General features: G+C 35.8%; 5 non-coding genes across 5 annotated transcripts; 4 read left to right on the forward strand and 1 right to left on the reverse strand.

Moving 5' to 3' along the window:
- The first annotated feature begins 17430 nt into the window (after window positions 1-17430).
- Window positions 17431-17502, forward strand: Trnad-guc (transfer RNA aspartic acid (anticodon GUC)). Its single transcript has one exon. It is a non-coding gene; the product is annotated as a tRNA-Asp (tRNA).
- A 465-nt stretch (window positions 17503-17967) lies between these two features.
- On the reverse strand, window positions 17968-18039 carry Trnad-guc (transfer RNA aspartic acid (anticodon GUC)). Its single transcript has one exon. It is a non-coding gene; the product is annotated as a tRNA-Asp (tRNA).
- A 346-nt stretch (window positions 18040-18385) lies between these two features.
- On the forward strand, window positions 18386-18457 carry Trnad-guc (transfer RNA aspartic acid (anticodon GUC)). Its single transcript has one exon. It is a non-coding gene; the product is annotated as a tRNA-Asp (tRNA).
- Window positions 18458-19050: 593 nt separating this feature from the next.
- On the forward strand, window positions 19051-19122 carry Trnad-guc (transfer RNA aspartic acid (anticodon GUC)). Its single transcript has one exon. It is a non-coding gene; the product is annotated as a tRNA-Asp (tRNA).
- A 1378-nt stretch (window positions 19123-20500) lies between these two features.
- Window positions 20501-20572, forward strand: Trnad-guc (transfer RNA aspartic acid (anticodon GUC)). Its single transcript has one exon. It is a non-coding gene; the product is annotated as a tRNA-Asp (tRNA).
- The last annotated feature ends 2461 nt before the right edge of the window (window positions 20573-23033 follow it).

A 23033-nucleotide genomic window follows, 5' to 3' on the forward strand; every position in this document is an offset into this window, starting at 1 on the left:
TTGAAAATACTTTCACGCACCACGTCGGAATTGCAATGTAGTTTAGTCTTGGATTAGAATCGCTAAATCAGCAATTTTTAAAATTTGAAATTTCTTATCATTTATTAGTATATAAAGAAATAACTCATTTTTCACTGTGCCTGTAAAATTTATGAATTTGGTATATGCTGTTGTTTTGTCATTTTAACAAACTAGACTAAGTAAAACAAGAAAAATCTCCTCTCTCCCGAAGCCCTGCGTTTATTTAGAGTTTGTAGAGACTTATAAACTAAAAATTGAATAGGTGATATTTGTTGAATACTGTAAAATTAAGGTTACTTTTGAAGATTTTTATTTTGTAATTAGTTTTATCTTTGAACTGAAAGGAATTACTTTTAAAGTTTTGAAAACAACGGATTTTTGACGAAACCGTGTTCAAAACATTCTTTCTAACAAAAATGGGTATTTTAGGGTTTGATTATTACGCAACAAAGGCATTAGTGAATTCCATTGTTCGGATGTCATCCGCTGACATTTCTTACTTTTAGCATCTTCAATTGTTATAAAACAAAGGTCGTAAAGTTTAAGTCAAAACAAACTAAAAAGCGCGGGAATTTCACGATTTCTATGACCTTGACCACCCGCGACGTGACCTTGAGAATAAAATTGCCTTTCACGCTTCAGAAAGCTTCGAAAACGTGATTTATGGCTTTGGTTTATTTGTACTAAAATTTCGTCGAGAAATTTGACATTTTCTCCCATTAATCTTCGTCGGAAATGACACTGTCCTGACATTCTATCGGGTGCTATCACGTCATCGCCCCACCAGTAATTTCCAGATCGTTTTTCTGGTGTCAATATTCATTCCAAGTTAGGCTAGTTTCAAACTAGGGTATTTTTCTGCTATTGTCTCACCAATAATGTAATCTATTAATAATGTAATGTAATTAGGTAAATACAAACAAACATTGATAACCTAAGATAAAAAATTGAAGATGCAACGTCAATGTCGCATGTTGCATAGCATTTTTGTGTCTTGTAATACATAAATGTTTCTCTCATTGTTATTCAAAACGAGTGATTTAAAGAGCAATAACTGCGTTTGGACGATGTCTATCAATAATGACAATAGGTTTAATATTTTCACGAAATTTGACTAATCTAATGTGGCCAACGTGGCACCATCACCAAACGATCTGAAGATGTACATTGTCGTCGCATGTCAAAGCGAGTATTGAGTCTTATTTGCGTCAAAATTGCTATATCTTGTAAATTGGTGGTCTTTTTTATTTTAGTAGTATTAGTAATGTTGAAGTTAATGAAAGCCTCAAAACGGCTTAAATGAGTTTTCCTGGGATGGTTTCATTACAACGGATATGGACAAATTTTTTTGAGAATTTTGTATTCGAGAATCACCGGTGATGCATTCGTTCGAAATATTCTGTTTCTTTGCTGTGTGTATAAAGCCCATTTCTCCAATTAGTCATCGCGTATCATTATTTATGTTCATTTCACCACAAAAAATGTCCTTGAGATCGTCCTATAATGGTCTGTAATTTTAGGTCACGTTATTTGATCACGTGGTTTATAATTTCAAAGCGCATCGCTGAGGGAGTTTTCCAACTTACCGTGATGGGATTGAAATTGGGTTTGGTTACTATTGGGCATCATTGCTAGGAATCGCCCACTCTGATAATTGCCAAAGTGCCTGTTTAGTGTTTTTCTGGTTATTTTATGTTAGAAGTTTTCACGTCTTCACTTCAAACGAGTTTCTATACTGATAGGCGAAGAGCTACTCATTCACTTCAAAGAAGGCTCTGTACGAGCGCCCCCTAATACATTAGGAACTACTATTTCGGGGGCAATAATTTTTTACTTTTCAAATTCCAATGGTGCTTTGTGTACCAATAATTTTCTCATTTATTTTCTTTGATTTCGATTGTGTTCGATTGATATAGGTTAGGTTAAAATATAATCTATTTTAGCATAACCTCAGGAACGTAGAATCAAGGAATCCGAATCAGAAGAGAAGTGTTGGGGTGGTAACAGGATAGTATGATAGCTTTCATATGCATAATTGACTGCTTGTACGGGGCCTTGTGCAATTGGATAACTATTCCCAATCCTAACTTGGACTATTATTCTAAGAAATCGCCGCACAAATATGCTATCGGCTTCCCTAATTCCCTGGATAAATATGAAAGTCTATTCTAATACCTGATTAACCATAGACCGTTGGCAGGTTGCTATATGATTAAGCCAATCTATGTTTTCTTCCTTCCTCTCAAGGAGATAAAGATGAAAATCCTATCCTTCCACCTCATATCCACAACCATAGAAGGGTCAGCATTTTTGCGTCATTTTTGTCTGTCTTCGCATCGATAAACGTTGGGTTAAGTTACATTTTATCACGGCGCCTCTTTTGCAATGAAGCCCAAAGATAACAAAGGCTTAATTGGGGGAATTTTGATTGTTTAGGTTGATGAATTGGGGTCGTTCTTGGGTAAGATTTATACTCTGTTAAATAATCGATATTTCTAGTTCGGGTAACAAGCTTGAAGGCTGTGGTTTTCTACCTTTTTGATGGTGCGGAACCCCCAATGAAACATTTCAAAGGCTCGAGGAACCCCTGTGCAGTTTAATATCTTTTATTGTCTGAATTGTATAAGCTATAAATATATATAATAAAATAAACAAGAGAAAATGATCTTCAGAGGTAGCAAGTCCAGTAATACTGACAAACCTAATTGGTTGGTTATAATTAAACAGTATAAATACAGTATACTAATACAGATTATCAACGGAAACTTACTGAACACTTGGCTTTAGTTTTGAATGTGTTAACATTTAGATGTCTCGCTATTCATCGTCGATTATGAAGCTTGGAAATATAGATTAAATTGCACGCGTCAGCAACTTCTTATCAGTGGCGGGAGTATGTCTGTCAACTAAATGTCCACTGGTCAGTTACGATATCTAGTTAGCATCACATGTTATCTTTAAATGGACATTTATGTCTCGATATCGGGTCACCGCAGGTACGCTTTATTTGAAACCAATTTTGTCATTTGTCTACAACATAGTCACTTATTTATCTTTATTTGAGTTATCAATAGACTATGGACTGACAAATACAACGGAATATATTCATCCTGTTTGTGGGCCCGTGCGAATGTAATGAAAAATATTGCCACGCACCCCACAGTTACCCGAAACTTCAATTCAAAAATTGACAATCAATTGGGTATAGGCGCGACAAAGTACTTATCCTTCCCCTATGTGCTTCTGCGCAAGCGGATCCGTATGCGTATATTACAAGGGTGCTGCAGCAGAAATATAGATTATTTTAAGTGCATATCACTCTCTAATCACATATATTATTCAAAACGAATATATATGTATTTTGTCTCTGCTTGGCTATATCCGGGCATTGCCATGTATCAAGATCAAACAAATTCGCTTGCGCTAGCGAAAACAAAAAGCAATTACAAAATTGCCAAAAGTTTACATAATGATACACAAATAAATATTCAATTGGTGTTTTGGGCAATTCCCAATTATTTCGAAATATCGGAAAATCGACGATCAATTGTTCATCATAACTGCTTCCTTATTTCTTCACAAATACTAACAATTGAAACGGTTATTAACAAACAAACAGCTTTCATTGTCGCCAGTTATATTTAGAAATTTAAAATTTGGCACAATTAACTCGTGACTTATGACGTCACAAATACCGATGACTGGAAATGACATTTTTATGAAATTCAAGACGCTAGACTAATCACAGATATTTATTGAGATATATCAGATAATTTTAAAAATCGGCACTTACGTGGTTTCATACAATGTCCGATTCAATGCACCGGTAGTTCCCAACCTTTTATGGCTTATGACTCCCTTCCGGAGGCTTTTAGCACTTGTGGCTTATCATTTCAGTGGTGTTCATGGTGTTATATTTATTAGGAGATCACAAATCCTCTTATGTTCAAACAATTCATGCTAAACAAAGTGAAAACCCCGCGTACAATAACCTTATTTAGCGATGGAACTAGAAGAACGGGACGTTTTCTTGTAAGTAAAATCAGTTTTTCGCCCCCCTCCCCTCTGACTGCTGTGTGGCCTCCTTGGAGGTCCTTGGGCGCGCGATGGGAACCGATGCATTACATTCTAGGAGAAGCGGTGTGAAATTGGGCCAACGCCTTCACCGCTAAAGAGTTCAATTGAAAACGCATATCAAGGGTCTTACTGCTCACACAAATGTCTTTCTGTAAAGTTTAGTCTGATCAAAGACAGATTTACGAATATATATATTTTTATTAGTGTGCATCAAGACTTTTGGTTCACTTAGAATAGTTAACTTTTTTTTTTTGATTCAGCATTCTTGCATTATACGCGCGCGGATCCAGTCCAGAGGCATAGAAGAAGGATAAATAGTCCTTCAGCAACCTAACCTAACCTAAATATGGTAATTTTTCTATTCATTTTCGGTAATTGCTGTTTCAACTTTGAATGAAATGTGTCGAGTAATTGCCTGTGCCTGCTAATACAAATGAAACGTCTACTTTTACAAACTCCCACCAAGATTAGTTGGAGCCACTGAAGTCCCTGGCCACAAATCGAGTCGATGCTATTTAAATCATCCAGAAAACAAAAGTCGGTATCACGGTATCTCAAACTTATTGCAGCATCGCATGTAATCAAAATATTTATATGAGTTTTGTTTTATTTGGTATAAGACGTCATAGCAACATTTTGTGAATTTTAAATTAACATTTAGATGTTTTTCTATGCCTCGTCGATTATGAAGCTTGGAAATAAAGATTAAATTGCACGCGTCGGAAACTTCTTATCAGTGGCGGGAGTATGTCTGTCAACTAAATATCCACTGGTCAGTTGGGATATCTAGTTAGAATCATGAGTTATCTTCAAATGGACATTTATGTCGGGATATCGGGGTCATCGCCGGTGCGCTTCGGGAACCTAACGATATATGGTAATTTTTCTATTCATTTCCGGTAATTGCTGTTTCAACTTTGAATGAAATGTGTTGAGTAATTGCCCGCGCCTGCTAATACAAGTGAAACGGGTTAACCAAATCCCATCGAGATTTAAAGTTCGAGCCACTGAAGTTCTTGGCCACAAATAGAGTCAATGCTATTTAAATCACCTGCCGATACTGACCAAATAAGCCAATCTTGACATTTTGAAGGTATTGAATGCGGTATGACGTAATACGTTTTTTGCCTTTTGTATCATCGATCATTTTATAGTATTATCAGCTAAAAATGTAAAATTGAAACCGCATTATGATAGCACAGCAGACCATGTAATAAACGACGAATGGTTACAAACTTACAATATACAAAATAATAGAAGGGCTCGTAATATAGCGCTTTTCGGTATTTTGGATAATACATGGTGGTCGCTAGAAAAGACAGAAAATCTGTCAAACAGTTTTTTTGATGCTCCCGAAGTATGCGAACCAAGATGGCGGACATCGGAACGTAACATGGGTAACAGGTTAGGGTTAGGCGATGATTTTTTTCCAATTTTCCTTATTTTAGTCCTATTATCAGTTCGAAGACTAGCCAAGAGCCTCCCGTAGTATTTATACCTAAAATTATGGCCCAACCCTAACCTAGTACACATATTACATTCCGATGTCCGCCATCTTGGTTCGCATACTTCGGGAGCCCCGTTTTTTTTTTACCAAGAATAACTTTTATAAAGTTTTTCAAAGGCATATGTTATGTACACTCATACATGCTCAAAATGTATACATACATGCTCGCGTAGCGTTTTGAAGGCTAACTTGTGGGATATCGTTTCAAGCTCTTCCCAAGCTCGTTTTCAAATTATCACGCTACACGAACTTGGACTTCTAGGTTAAGACACTGCTCTGAAGTGCACGTATGACATTTTGAGCATGTATGAGTGTTTTATAACATATGCTTTTGAAAAACTTTGTAAAAGTTATTTTTTGTAAATAAAAATAGCTGTTTCACAAATTTTCTGTATTTCTAGAATTCTTTTCTGTGTGTAAAAATATTTAATATTTATAAAAATTTGGAGGCATCTTCAAATACAAAACATTCTGAAATATAGTGGCTTCTTACGTAAGTTTTTTCGCTGATAATTTGGCGCCGCACGAACAATAAGTTTGGGAACCGCTGGTATACAGGGTTGCTAATTAGTAATCGATCTTGCCTAAGTAATAATTGTAACGCAGGCTATGTTACGAAACGTGTTGGTTTTCATGAATGGGCGACAAATCGATAGAGTTGCAACGTGGACGATTGTATAGCAAGCGACGTTCTTTGATTTATGATTTATTTATTTGATATACAAGGGTACGTAAGACAAATAAATAACATTTGACTCTTGTAAGGGTTGTAAAGAACCATGTTCGAAGTAAAAGAAGTAAAAATAGTAAATATAGAAATATGTAAAACTATGTGTTCATTTTGTTCTCGGAATTTCGTTGCGACTTACCCTTTTCGACCAGTGGTTCCCAAAGTTGATTAATCGGGAGCCAGAATTAGAAGTTATGATATTGGCTGGTCGGGAGAGGGCAGCGCCTGCAAGGGCCGGTACCACTACATATAATTAAGATATATATGTGTATATTCGAATTATTACGAATATACACGTAATTAAACTGTGATAATGACGTAACAATCGCCGGTATCTAGAACGCAAAAATATAAAAACATAAAGTGTTCAACATATTCGGCCGGTCATATTATATCGTTACACGAGCCGTAATTGGCCCGCGGTTTGGGAACCACTACACTTTAGTCTATAAAAGTTGGGATTTCTTGATTTCAAAATATACCAAGACCTGTAAAAAGTACTTCCAGTTGGGAACCTCTGATTTATCGGTTCCAGAATATTATACTATTAGGATATGATAATCCGGATTCAGCAATCTATCATTCTTGATAGAAATGCGACCATGACTTTGACAAGAGCTATTCATTAATTTCGTCTTACCCTTTGTTTCATCACTATCTGAATCTACTGAAATGGTTTCGTAGTATTATGAACTATCAATCTGCAAATGAAACTGCATTATGATACCATAATGCAAGTAATTAAAATTCGAGAACTTGAATAAAAAGGCGGGAAATCTAATTTCCATATTGAATTTTATGAAGCGGGAAGTTTCGTATTCATGCTTTGAATTACACTCTTGCAAATATCGTGAAATATTCCAACTTCCATAGTTAGTTGTTTCATGTGGATTAAATTGGATTAGATGAGCCTAACTGCTTTTGGGCACAGGGTTTTAATACTTAATCACTCCGAATAAAGCACTGTAAAGCTGCCACTGCTACCCAAGCATCCTTATACTGGAAGGACTGTTTTTGGTTCGGCATTGCCTAACCAAATTCTTACGCCCTAGGTGAGGTGACAATTAGGGTTGGGCATTTTCGAATACCTGATAACTTCAGAATCGAATCGAATAATTTTTTCGAATCGAATCGAATCTCGAATACTTGGGAGATATTAATTTGTATGTAGCTTTCTTATTATTTTAGGTCCTCCAGACACATAAATCACCGAAAACATAGAAGTCATCACTCAGGCAGATTGCTGAGCGTTCACACACAATATAAAAACACGTTTTCATCAATACCTCACTACAGAAAAGAGTCATATGTCAGAATTATATTAAAAAAGTATGGCTTCAATAAATAAAACGAGAAATTTACCTCGACCATTAGCGGAAAGACAAAAAACAAGATGGCGGCGATTCGAACTTTTGTCCTGAACCGATTTGAATAATTTCATATTAGATTCGAATATTCGATTCGAAATGCCCAGCCCTAGTGACAATGCGCTGGGACTAGATTTGTAACATATGATGCCAAGTTTAATGCTTTTAACACTAGGCCATAGGTTTTTAAAGTGCTGCATTCGGAGCCCCAGTGCTTCTTGAGAAAAACCCATGGAGCTCTCCGAACTATCCGTTCACTTAATAAAATACTGAATTGTCGAAAGAAACAATAACCGCAATAATAAAATTTGACAAGCAGCAAATACATCCGAGTCATTACCCATAAATTCCCAAAATCGTTAATCATGTCGCGAATTCGGGGGAATTTCTGTCCCTTAATCAGGATACATTGCGGTTTTACTTAACGACACCGTGTTTTGAGTAATTAGCAATCAACTCTATTATAGATTATTTATGTAAGGCCATGTATGGGCTATACATTAGCTACAATCTTTATCATCCCATCATGCCCGGTCAATCATTAATAGGTACATACCAGTTTGCTAAATATTAAAAATCGAATAACACTAGAAGGAAACGTCTTGTTGGGGAAGTCGAATTTCCTTCTATTCGTTACTACTCGAATATCTTGATTGTGCCCTTTTCAAGGCTAAATTGCGCAATTTATCGCGAGTTCGCGATATTTAGGAATACGCTTGACATAATAAGTCTGATAATTGATTATTCTGTGTGTGTGTTCGTAGGCCGGAGGTAATTATTTATAAAGAAATTACTGAACTGCCAGCAGTCGCTGGGCGGGTTGCGCAAGCAAGTAGAGCTGGCTGGGCATTTGAATATTTAATGCAGAATTGATTGATTGCAGAATCGAACCGAATATTTTTTTCGAATCGAATATCAAATACTTGAAGATATGTAGTTGTATATCTGTCAAGAAACTTGTTTCATCAATAATGCAATCGGATGTAAAGAGTAGTCATATGTCAGAATTGCATTTTAAAAATTCGTGTTAATAAAAAAAACGAGGGATTCGCCCCGACCTGTCGCTAAAAAACAAGATGGCGACAATTCGGAACTCCCGTCTGAACCGATTCGAATAATTTACTATTTGATTCTAATATTCGATTCGAAATGCCAATCCCTGCTGGTTGGTTAGGGCTTCATTCCCCATCCCATTCCAGGCATATGCAATGGCTTGCTGGATAACTATTCACATATCCGACTTGTGACCGGACTATGCCAACATACGATTAAGTAGTCATATCGACTTTTCTCACTCGGGATAAACATAAAATAAAAACATTATTTGCTATACACGTCCATGCATTTGATTTGATTCCATTAGTAAGTATTGTGTGGTTGGAATATTGTTACCAGAAAACAGAGTCAAAAGTTTCCCTATCCGGATTTGTATCCTATTTAAAACTCTTTTAACAAATTGGTCAAACAATTTGTTAATGAGTAGGAACTCCACTAGATTTCCCATTGTTTCAAATTTCGTGGTTAATTACCGATATTCAAGAGGCGGAGTCCAAAATTTCGTCTATCCGGATGCGAAGTTGACTTCGGGGTTTTAAAGCCCGAATGAAGAAAATTGACCAAACAGTTTGTGAATGGGTGAGAACTCCTCTCGGTTGACTATTTGTGGTGAAAACAAAACTGGGGCTTTAAATCGTAAAGCGTAAACATGCTGTGTTGCTGTCACAAACATTGCAATATAAGTATGTCACTAAGGGCGATAGCTAAATCCAAATAATCTAATACTCAATTAATCTATAATCGAATATATTTTACCTTGGGTAGTGTTCACATAACAGTCAACTTATATTCAATTTCTTTAAATTTCGAAATGCAGAAAAGTTATGATAACGATTGGGTTTCTGCGAGACTATCTAGTTATCCTTCCATGCCTTTGCGCCGTATGCTTATACTTAAGATTTGACAAAGATTTTAATACTCTTTTATTTTTATGGTTTTCAGAAAGTAATTTATAATCTTTTTTGGTTATTAATTCTAGATTAGAATTAGCTTCTTTGTAAACTTTATACACCAAAGTTATTTAAACGGCTTGATTGCAGTTTATATTGTGATGTCATGGAAATCCCCGAACGTTTGTGTTGCAATAATGCAAGATAAATTTCAGTCATGGTGTCGTCTTCCGAGACGACATTGACGCCAAGATTTAATCAAATTCTAATTAGCTTTTCAGGAATTCGCCATATGAATAAACATTTTCGATTAAACATGGCTCATTGATAATAATATCGTTTTGGGTAATTTTATCGCCGGTCATGCAAGATATAAGACACCAATTCATAGCCAGATTGGGAGGTACTTCACCGTAATGTCGCCCGAAACAAAGGCTTGTGGGATGTAAGGTGTGAAGTAACGTCTCGGTGGCGCGCGCCGGGTCGAATTGGACCCAATTTGAGTTCAGGGGGCCTTGAACTTGCCAAAAACTGGGGCCAGCTTAACCGGACCCCCCTTTGCGGTTGAATTTGACCCTCGGCTTTTTCGTGTAAAGTGTCGTCTGCAAAATTAAAGTTCATTGTGACGCATAATGCAGTACTTGACACTATTTTTAAACAACAATTGATTTAAGTATGCCGTCACAAATTTCCACTTCAAATGTGGCAGACCAATTTGTAAACCCATTATAAAGTAAATGAAGCGAGTAAATGCATTCTAAGATTGGATTTACAGACATGTAGGCAAATCGACTTTAAATTTAATTATTTAAGCAATTTTAGAAGAATTATCTAGCATATACATTTATTAAATAAAAAATTTTAAACTTATGATTTGAGCGTGTGTATCAGAATAGGCACGTAGTGGCATAAAATCAGGGCGTTTGATTACAATATTCTTTGAGAAAACAAAACAAATTGTTATTTCACGAAGTAGTAACATTCTAGGCATTTCAAAGAACTCCGTAAATTTGCTGTGACATCGGTCTTCTGAATGAGTGCACGTTGCCTTTCTAAGATTGGATTCACAGACATGTAGGCATTTGAAATCTTTTACTTTTTAAATTTAATTATTCGAGCGATTTTTAAAGATTAAATTAGCCAACATACTGCTGCATACAGATTTTATGAATAAAATTTAAACAATTCAACTTGTTATTTTATGATATAGAAACTTTCCTGGCATTTCATTGAATGCCGTAACTTCACCTCTGACATCGGTTTTGAAGAGAGAAATGCGTGTATATCAATGTAGGACTCGTAAAGAGGAGAATTGTGTAAAAAAGAACTGTGACAGCACAGTTACGTTCATAATTAATTGTAACCGGCCTTGCACTTTTTGGACACGAAGTGGACCTATGGATCGTTTTGTCACTTTGGACTTTTCTTCTTGTTGTGAAAAATCGTTTTTCTTTTCAACTACAGGGCCAATTTCAGTAGTTGAAGATTGTTGTTTTTGCTAGACGGCTATTACTTTTATTTTTGTCAAAAATTTCTGTCAGCTCGATGGAATTCGTTTCACTTGAAATTTTTACGTAATGACGCCATCAAAATTTCAAAAAATACACCCCGTGCCGTGATTCTGTAACCACATTTCAACGATTTCGTGGTTAGACTATCGATACTGTGAAAGATTTGATACTACTTTCATATATTTGAGCATCTTGCGCTTTTCCGCTCCGAGAAAGGCACTAATATGTAGAAAGCTATACTTCATTATAGAACCTTTCTGGTCCGGCTCTGCCTATTCAGTTTATCGCATCTTGGATAAGATGGTGTCGAGTGAAGCGATGCCGTCACAGTGAAGTTTATATCAGGGATGGCGATCCTTTTTAGAAAAATAGGTCGGAGCTTATATTTTTACTACGGAAAAGAAGAATGTGGGTCATACATATTTACCTTCAGTTTGCATCAATGAGAACTTCTTGTAACCATTTTTGCAAGTTTTATAATCCTTGGTTGTTAATGTAGTTTTGATTGTTAAGCACACAGCGCTTGTACAAGGACTGCAGCAAGTTCTTGCACTCGACTCGACGAATATGCATACATACAAATTACCGAAAAACGTTCATAATTCTACGGATAAAAAATCCAGGGGTTTGGAGCAAATCCGAACCCAGTCGGTTTCCTTCGCGGGGTAGTTCGTTGATAGCTTTAACTTAAAATCATCACCGGCCGGCTGCCAATCAACTAATAAATATCAAATATCTATTCTATCATTTGCGGTAACCAAACAAATAAAAAAATGTTTTTAAAAGTATAAAATTTCACTTGCGCTTTGTAATATTTTGCTTTATAGTAAACTTTAATTACACACACTTTGGGACAAATCTATCCGCGAGCGATAAAAGGTTGATTATTCGCTGATTCGTAGATGGGGGTGTCAACAATAGGACCCACTTACTGGGGGTATTGGGTTCCTTTTGATATAAGTTTTGACACTTTTAAAACAGGAAATTAGATATGTTACATTATTTCCATTTTTTTCTCTTTCTTTCTCTACTGTAAAAATGATATTTCTCAGCAATGCTTTTGAAATAAATTGTATATTTACCGTATTTTACATGTAATAATTCATACCATAAAGCACTAAGTACTTGAAGTGATATGTGCTATTGATTGGATTTATGACCATCACGGTTATATGCCCACTCTTCGAAAGTATATCCTGGTAAGATATAAACAATAACAATTACCGAAAATTCAAGTTACATTTACTGATTCTATTTCTAGTTTTCCCTCTTTTTTGTTTCATTTTTTCTTCAACAATCTATTCTCTCATATTTCCACGTTTTTTTATTTTCAGATCACACATGACTAAATTATATAGGCTTTGCCACATCTGCGGCCATACGTGTACCTGAGACATTTACTGATGAAATCTTTCAGATTGAAAATCAAATTGAAGTCAGGACCATGTTTCCAGTATGGCCATAGATGGGTTCATTTATATTAAACATATAGGAGTTAATTAGCAAGCAAGAACATATATTGGAAATAAACAAAACATTACAAATGAAAAATGTTGAATAAACCAAAAATTCTCGATTGTTTAAAAATTAATTGCGTCATTAATTCGCTCCTTATCATTAGATGTAGAACAAAACTTGCTTGTGTATGAGCGACGACAAATTGTGTCATACCTGCCGAAGCTAGATCAGGGTATACTCATTATATATGGAACGAAACCCTACTCTCTTGTGTAACTATTATTCACTTTGTTTCTGGCCTATTTGTTATCGTAACCGCAATAATGGATCGAATAACAAAAACGCTGATTTGGTAATTGCTATTGTCTGTCCTGGCTTTTCTCCAAACCCTTAATGAGTCTTTTCAATGTATTCACCGCGATTAATGTTAACATGATAACAAGAGACCTAACTCTCGCTTAGTTGATTTAATGGTTTAAAAAGGGGTTTAAATTCTAGCGCAATTTATTACACAGACAAGAATTTGAAGTTATAGAATATACATGGTGTCCATAAAGTCTCTTTACAATTTCAATTTTGTTATGAAGTCAGTTCTCAATATATCTTAACCATTTTATTTTAATTAGTAATTGTTCAAGTATTCTTACTTCATTTAATATACGCCTGTGACCGTCGTTGACCGACAAAACAATACATGGTATCGATAAATTCCCTTTGCAAATTCAAAGACTATATGAACACCCTACCAAATGGTAGCATGCTAAATAAAGACTATCGAAGTAGAAATTACATAAAGTCAATTTTAATTTTGCTATCTAACTTCAATTGTTCAAAATGAAAATTTTTCAGATAAAACCATTTTAAAGTATTTCAGCCCAGTCACCCACCAATCTTTCAGACCTTTCGAGTTTCAAAGCAATTGAGTCGAGACCTCAAGCCAAGAAAAATTTCGTTGCGCAATTTCTTCCCCTGGGCGAGAGGTGGGGAACGTGATGAATCTGAGATAGTATGACTTTTGTACTATCGGGTTGCAAGGGGGGTTAACCGTCGCCCCGTGAAATGTACAAAAAAAGCATTTTTTACCATACTTAGCAAGAGTTCTTACTCTCATCTAGTCAACATAATAATTATAAAAAAAGCTGCAGGCACCGTAAGTAATGAGAGCGGCAAATTCATTGCACCGGTCGTTAAATCGGTTTTAATCGACGAACCGGTTTGAATCCGAATTTTTTCGCAGACATAAGAGTCTTTATGACAAAGAATTTCCAGAAAATCTAATCACAGATTTGAGCAAATGATCAAATCACTTTTTATATCTTCTGCCTATGTAAAAGCTATTTTTTGAACAAAATAAATCTTTCCGGTTCGAAATTGACAACCCAATTTGTTATTCCGTGGCTGAAGAAGGATCTTTCATCCGAGTTTTTTTTTTCAATCTGCATTGCTAAAATATTTAACAATCAGACCATTGCGCCTCTTGCGGTTGTTTACTTTGGAGTTCCGAGCGAAACCTGGCGGCCATTTTGTATCTACTGTTTCAATGAATACACGTTAACGGTGTTTACTTTCCTTAGAAAATTTGACGCTTTTTGTTTCAAATAAAAGTCTTGAAGATTTGCCAACTCAGGGAAATTCTATTCATTCTTATGTAAACAAGGTTTAATTGAGATTACAGTATCTACAAAATTTCACAGGGTCGTAATTGGCCGTTTATAACTGACTTGTGTCATTCGAGAGAACCTTTGAGCGCAATGCTTTGATTTTAACAAATATTGGTCAAAAATTTTGCTCAAGTCAAACGCATTCGCTCAGAATAACAGCAGACACATCTCTTAACAATTACAGGCGACAACGGAAATGCCAAGAAATACTGAAAATATGGGGCTCCCGAAGTATGCGAACCAAGATGGCGGACATCGGAATGTAATATGTGTACTAGGTTAGGGTTAGGCCATAATTTTAGGTATAAATACTACGGGAGGCTCTTGGCTAGTCTTCGAACTGATAATAGGACTAAAATAAGAAAAATTGGAAAAAAAGTATCGCCTAACCTGTTACCTATGATACGTTTCGATGTCCGCCATCTTGGTTCGCATACTTCGGGAGCACCGAAAATATCTAGAATTATTCGCGCATCACACACACTCACTCAGAAGTAAATGAGACTCAGTTGAAACCACTGAAACGCCAAGAATTACTGGAACTGTTTGAATTTATGGGTACATTCATGGATGGCCAAAACCGAATAACCCGTTATTCCGAATATTTTCCAACAAAATCTTTTTGAATATGAGATATCGAATATATATTGAAATGATCTGTTCCACAAGAGAAATCGTTCAAGACTTTTGGAAATTCGTGGATCTTAAATTTGATTATCCAGAAACATTGAGATAAATTTTGTTTCAATTTCAATTAGTATTCTCTATTTTATTCTGTCGGAAGTAAACTAATTTATCTTGAAAAAATAAATGCCTTATTAAACGACATTTTGAATAGAAATATTCAAAATTTTTTCTAGAATCAAGAATTTACTAAACTTAATCGAATATAATCATTTTCGAATGTATTCGAATATTCGATTCGTTGCGTACATCCCCAATACATTCATTACACGCCAGTAAATGCTAATTTACTCCATTCTCTGAGAAAATCTCTCGCTGCGTATGCTCCAGGTATTGATTTGCTCAAGTTTTATCAGAAACCGTGACCTGGTGATCAGATCGCGAATCGATATATAATGTCTCAATGGGTATCTTCGGGGTTCTTCTTGGGGATAAATCTTTTCAGATTGGGTAAATTTTCAAAACCAGAAAGTGCACGACCAAATGTTACTGTCGCCTACATCGTTGGGTTGTAACGTTCTTTATTTCTCAACTGTTATTATGATGTCACTACGGAGATGCTTTTTAGCCTGCGCCATTTTTTTCATATTGCACATAAACCACGCAGGAATTAACAGTTAAAGGGGTGAATTTTAATTTTGCAATTTTCCAAAAGAAAAACGAGAGAATGAAAATTGAGATCCACTTTCACCATCTCTTTTGTATTCCGTCAAATCGACCTTAAAAGATAAACAAACATCTTTTGAGACTCAGTAATTAGTAATCACTGAATCAGCGTTCTGTTAGGTCACAAAGCACCCACCAATTAAGGATCTTATTCACTCCCTTTGATGATTAATCGCTGATTAAGCATTCTGTTATGAGTTTGCGATAATTTGTTACTTTGTTTGTAATCCTACCAGTACTTTACAAGTGTGTGCTCTGTTCATCGGTAAATGTTTGTAGATAAATATTTCCTGGTGCTAAAAAAGGTGTTGGAAGCACTATATTAACTTAAACATACAAACCATTATTATTCAATGATTACCTCTTAATTAATATATATGTTGAGAGTGAGACACGTATCGTTTATCAGTTTTTCAAAAAAAGCTATTTTAAAATGTTCCTAGTCGAAATAAGGAATGGTAACAAATGTGTCGAAATCTGTATGAAGTTTGTTATAAGAACAATGAAAACATTAAACGAGCCTTGATATACTAAGAGTAAAGTGGTAGATCACGGTCTCTCAGCTAGGGGTGATAAAACTACTTCTGGGGGTGTGAGAATAGTGAAATGGGGTGAAAAACAGACAGTTATCAGGGACAAATGTGGAAGTGACAAAAGACTAAGTTAGGCGATTTCCACTTAACTGATATACTGTAAACAAACACCTATTTATTAATCTAAATTACTGTTTTTTGTTATAATAAATAATATGACATTATGGTGGAAATTGAAAAGTAAAAACATTGTTTCGCTATTTACATATTATCATAATATTATTTCCCGCTATTCTGATATGGGATACGAGAATAGGTTTCGGGCTACAAAAGGGAAAAAAAGTTAAAACCACTAACTAGAATGGAATGGTAAACATATATCCGTATCTTGCTTGGTATTGGGTAAAGCGCGCGAAATCGAGTCACGTGATACTGAAATTAATAACACTTACTTATGTATGAACCTGGTCTGTTCGTTGATAAAACGAAGTATATTGTTTACTATGTGTGATAATTTTACCGTTTAATCTCTTTGTTTTATCATAATAGCTTTTGTTACGTATCAATAGGGGGAACGTTAAACCGTTTTCCCGCCAAAATAATGACATCATAATGTACCATTGGCTCGGATTACTATTATGTAACAAAAGAAAACAAACGGTTGAATAAGAATTGCTTTCTCTGGTAACGAAAATTTTTGCAAACATTTCTCTCGAATAGATATATCAAAAAAGTTAGCAAGTTTTCTAAGAATAATAAATAACTCAAGAAATAAAATATTAACTGCTGGTTGTATTTTATTTTGTATCGGTTCAATTCAATTGTGAAAACATTCCACAATGAATTTAACGACCTGATATATATTTAGGGGGGATCTTCATTTCATCCATACTTTGCGGGCCTAATAAGCTATACAATGTTCTACCTACACTTGATGAAATTTTTGTGAAGTGAGCTATGCTAAATTTATGGACACAAAAAGTAATAGTCTACTAGCAAAAACAGTCTTTATCCACTGAAAATTTCAAAGCTATTGGTCCAGTAGTTTATGAGAAAGGCAATTTTTTCATAATAATAATAAGAAAAATACCAAAAAGAACAACAACATAATAATAATAATAGAACAATCCATATTTCCATGTCGTGTCCAATAACATGCTTAGCTCTTTTGGTTTATGTCTGGTAATTTATCAAAAAAGAGGATAATGCTCCTCCTCATTAGTAGCCGAAGGCGTTGAATAGCTGTTGTTATCCAGACGGAACTCGCATTCCTCGTTAGTATAGTGGTGAGTATCCCCGCCTGTCACGCGGGAGACCGGGGTTCGATTCCCCGACGGGGAGCTTTATTTGCAATTTGATAAGGAGGGCGTTCAACTTCGTGCACTGATTTACTTACTGATCACTCATGGTGGACATCGATATTTCAGCATTGCTTTCTTACTCTGTAGCCAGCTTCTGGAATATTTTTTGCTGTACCATGAATGACAAATCTGTCTGTATGTACATAGTGAATTGGCGCTATAAACATAAGCGGGCTGTAGAGGCCATTTGACAATCATATCTGGTCTTACTTTATAGTCAGCTTGTGAAATCTGCCTTGATGCACCAGCAATAAAATCAGCTTTGCGATACAACGGGAACATAGGACTAGAACAACAAGGGATATTAAGCTGAAAGGATAAAACATTCTCATGTTATATTGAACCTAATAGTTATTGGATAATCACAAAAAAATTAACTGCACCGCAACCTCTCAGTTTATTCAGTATTCGCAGTTTAACATACCTTATAAAATCGCAAAAAAACCTCCCCGTCGGGGAATCGAACCCCGGTCTCCCGCGTGACAGGCGGGGATACTCACCACTATACTAACGAGGAATACGAATGTTGCGCGGCTAACAAGTGCTATTCAACGCCTTCGGCTAGTATTCCAGAAAGGGGATTATTATCCTCTCCTATGATAAATGAACAGCTTAGCGGCACAATGAAAAAATACTTCGAAAACTAAATGTAAGTTAGTTGTACTTGGCACTTGTACCAACAAGAGAAACGGGCATAAACCAAATCAACTATGAATGATATTTTTTGTAAAACACAATTTAAATTGTATCCAGTGAAAGCAGTACAATGTATTGCTCATTTCGTCACTCTTCCCTCTATTTTCCTCTCTAAAATAGCAGCCGGATGCGTTGAATAGGTGTTGTTAGACGGGCAGAAGTCGTGTTCCTCGTTAGTATAGTGGTGAGTATCCCCGCCTGTCACGCGGGAGACCGGGGTTCGATTCCCCGACGGGGAGCTTTATTTGCTATTTTATAGGGCGGATCAGATACCTTTAATTGTTCAACATAACACGAAAAAGTTTTAGTACTAAATGTATTCTCCTTTGTGGCGATAAGCTGTTTCTTGTCACTATTGTTTTAAATTTTGTCTTATATGTATCACATTATTTTTGATGCGTGAATATAAGTTACAAGAAATTAACATGTTTTATAATATTGTAATATAAAATGTAAACCGTCCTATTAATGCCAAGAGAGTTGTTTGATTTAGTGACCACATGATGGTCTTCCGACCTTTCATCAATTCCGTTGTTAGTCGTATATTTCACCCAATGAGAGGTAATATTTTGGTCTGATTTGTTGGATAATGACTGGATGATGAATAAAGTTCTATCTGTCTGTCTATGTTTATATGTGTTTTAGGCTAGTAGGTCTTGTGCATGCATCCATAAGTGCTCATTTAATTATGTATCACTATTACGAGACGAATAAACATACATACATACATACATACATATTCGTCACAGAAGAGGATAATATTCTCTCTCCCCTAAAATAGTAGCCGAAGGCATTGGTTGAATAACGGTTTTTAGCCATGTAGCATTCGCGTTCCTCGTTAGTATAGTGGTGAGTATCCCCGCCTGTCACGCGGGAGACCGGGGTTCGATTCCCCGACGGGGAGATTTATTTTATAAGGCGGATGTCAAACTACGTATACTGATTAAACTGCGGGGTTGCGTTTCAGTCTATTTTATGTGATCATCAGATAACTTTTTTGGATCAACATAAGACGAAAAAGTTTTATCCGTTCAGCTCAGTTCTAATTGTATTTTCCTTTGTGGCGCTAAGCTGTTTCTTGCCACTATTGTTTTAAATTTCGTCTTATATGTATCACATTATTCTTGATGCATGATTATAAGATTCCGTTCTGACCGTCGTCGGGTGCGGACGTGTCAGCTTGAAAAGACTAGTGAATGCTACGCGTTGTATGTTTCGGTATCTGTAATCTGTATCGCGCAATATCAACATGAGCAAAGCCCATCCACTAGAATTAAAGAGGTTTATGGATAAAAGATTGGATTTAAAGTTAAATGGTGGACGATTTGTTACGGGTATATTGCGAGGTTTTCATCCTTTTATGAATCTAGTCGTGTATGATGGAACAGAGCGTAGAAAAGATGGGATCACTGCACCTGTTGGAATGGCTGAATGGTGGTCATTCGTGGAAATTCGATATTAATGTTGGAAGCATTGGAACGGATACAATGATTTTAAAGTGAACTAACCGAAAACGACAAAAGAACCCAATACCCCAATCCATGATTTCTGCATAGACTGCTATGGAACATCCAATCTATTTACCAAGCTTGTTTATAAGTAAAAAAAAAATTGTCACTGTGTTATTTTTGCAATATAATTGAAGTAGGCCCACAACATCACCATTTTTCGTCAGCGAGTGTTCTTTAATCCATATATCTGTATATAAAAAGCACATACACGTCTCACATTTTAATTTGAATTATAAGATATTGCCCGATGTCACATCGTGTTTTTGTTTTATTGTGTTTTGCCTGTTTTGGGGGGACGGGCACGTACTTGTACGTATTTAACTTTTTTATTAAGTTATGCCCGTCCTCCAGGTCCTCTGTATTTTGTTTGTCCCTTTGTTGTTGTTTTGTTTGTATCAGAGTGACCAAATAAAATTGATTGATTGATTGATTGAGTTACAACAAATTAATATGATTTATAGTTGTTGCAATATACAGTGTAATCTTATTGCCAATCTTATTCATGTCAGGAGAGGTGTTTTGATTTTTTGACCGCATGGCACTTCCGACCACCTATCGATTCAGTTGTTAGTCGTATATTTTACCAATTGAGAGATGTTATTTGTGTTTTTTGTTTGATTTGTTGAATAATTGCTAGAGGATGAATTAACTCCTATCTGTCCGTCTGTCTGTCTATTTTTTATCCGTCACAAAAGAGGATAATATTCTCTGTCTTCCATAACAGTAGCCGAAACCGTTTAATAGCAGTTGTTAGCCGCGTTGAACTTGTATTCCTCGTTAGTATAGTGGTGAGTATCCCCGCCTGTCACGCGGGAGACCGGGGTTCGATTCCCCGACGGGGAGGTTTATTTGTTATTTTATAAAGTAAATCAGATAATTTTTTTAGTTCAACATAACACAAAAAAGTTTACTCCGTTCAGCTTAGTTCTAGTTGTATTCTCTTTGGCTCTAAGCTGTTTCTTGCTAATATTGTTTTAAATTTCATCTTATATGTATCATCCATTCGTTTTTCCCGAGGGGAGGTTTTTATAAAGTGGATTTTAAACTGCGAGGTTGCGGTGCAGTTGAATTTTTTATGATTATCAGCTCAATATATTTTTGTTGTTGTTTTCATTCTCAGCACAGCCAGCTTCTATCAATTTCTTCCAGCACTTGAAATATGAAACCCATTGATCAGGTAGTTGCAGAAGAAAGCGTTTTCTAAACAATAACAATAGCAATGTAGTAAATCGATTGAAAGGTCCAATTCGTGTCCAATAATAAAAACAGTATCAATTGCAGATTACAAGCGTCGGTTGATCTACTATTTCGTTTGTAATTGTCATAATGTTTACTACAATTGGGTTATTGTGACATAATAATGATGCTATAAGCTGTGGGAAATATAGCTTCTCTCGTTTCTCACGTGATTACAATTTAAATGCCGTTTGGTTCATTACGTAAGAAACAATTTATTATGACCTAACTATTATAGCGAAGAAAACTAAAAACTTCTCTCGTATACCGTTAATGATACAAAACACGGTGTTTTTCTTCAACGCTTTGCACAAATTAAAAAATCGTCTCTACCTCATCAAATCATCGTTATTAGGATCCTACTCATTACTTATCGATTTTAATCGGTAAGTATGTTGATAGGTATTTGTCTGTCTGTGTGTCTGTTTGTTTGTCTGTTAGATGCACGCGATATCTCCCTCCAGATTTTGCATGTGCATTCATCTTATCTCGGACCAGAAGCCTATTGATTTTGGGCGGATTATGTCGTATAATTAGCGAGTTATTGATTAATTAGTGATGGGACACAAGGTGTCACTATGGAGTAAGAGCGCTGTTTTGGGGATCCCTTAACTTTCGATCGATAAGTCTTCGGTCTCTGACCGATATTCTCGTTGATACTTTTGGTGATACGGAGCGTCTAAAGATGTTTACTATTATTTGCGGAGCTCCACAGTGAATTCATAGAAATAAAAACAAAAAACACACTGGTACTCACCGATTAATTGTGATAGGTAAATTAAAATTACTTTAATTATTGACTGGGATGTCATTACCGTTGTAAAATTTCATCCATGCCGTTATTGCTTCTTTGAACAGTTACAAAATTATTCAAGTCAGTATTTTAATGAATGAAAAGAATAGCTCGCGGAGCCCCTGGGTTTCTTGCACCTTAAGAACCTATGTTTTTGGGGTTTTTGTTTATTTATTGAAACAGCTGATTTTTTTCTGTCACGTTGGGTTAGGTTAAAGACCAGACGGATTAATTCCCGGAAGTGGTTTCGCACGAAAAGTTCAAATGTCAAGGTCAAAGCGCAGAACGTGGAGGTCATATTACTTCAGACGGCGTCATTCCGAGAAGGATTATCTTGCGAAATATGCAGTGACCAAAACATAGCGAGCCAGGACGGATAGAAACTTGCTAGACTAAGTGTATACTATTGTTTGATATTGATAAAGCAAATTTGGTCTTTTCGGCCTTTTTTGTGTGATTTTACCTTTTGTAGAACTCTGACTAGACTAGATGGAACGTTTAATCCAACTTCATATGGAAATCGATATTATATAAATGGCTTTGTAGTTGTAGCCCAGTGTCACTACGACCCCCGAGTGAAAACTCCAGCGAGAAAAGAACAGTAGATAAAACACGGTACTCCAATTTAGCATTACTCTTAATTAACCAGCAATCTCCACGCTTTCTTTTATAGATCTAAATAGCAGGTTCTATTCGCGCTTAAGAACAATTAAGATAAGATTTATTATTTTGATCACGGTTCAATAGAGCATGACAAAACAATAAACACGTGATTCATCTGATATATTTTATCTTGTGGACGCTCGTGGCCGCCACGACTGACTTCGTTATTAGTCGGGGTTACGCGAGACTAAACACCCATCCTTCCGCTATGCCTCTGTGCTAAGGGATATGTATAATGCAGGGATGCTGTAGCAAGAGTACATATGGCTATTTTAAGTGATTTAAGAGTCTTTCTGCACACTGACACGAATATATTTTTATTTTCCCGAGACCAAATACTTGTTAAAATCATTATTCTAAAATCTAAGTGATTCAAGAGTCTTGCTGTACAATTAAATGGCTGTATTTCTGTAACGTTCCGTCTGACCGGTTGAAATATATACAGCATTTTTATCGGGATAAGAGGTTCTCTTTAATTGTATCTGTATTTCGTGGCTCGGATACTAATTCTTTTTATACTTTTCACTTTTTGTCTGTTTTGAAACTCTCCATTCCCTTACTTTGTATAGCCTTTCAGTTTTAGTTTCTTGTTTCAACTTCGATAGATTATTA

This window comes from Styela clava, chromosome 8, assembly GCF_964204865.1.
Source record: "Styela clava chromosome 8, kaStyClav1.hap1.2, whole genome shotgun sequence".
Lineage (NCBI taxonomy): Eukaryota > Metazoa > Chordata > Ascidiacea > Stolidobranchia > Styelidae > Styela > Styela clava.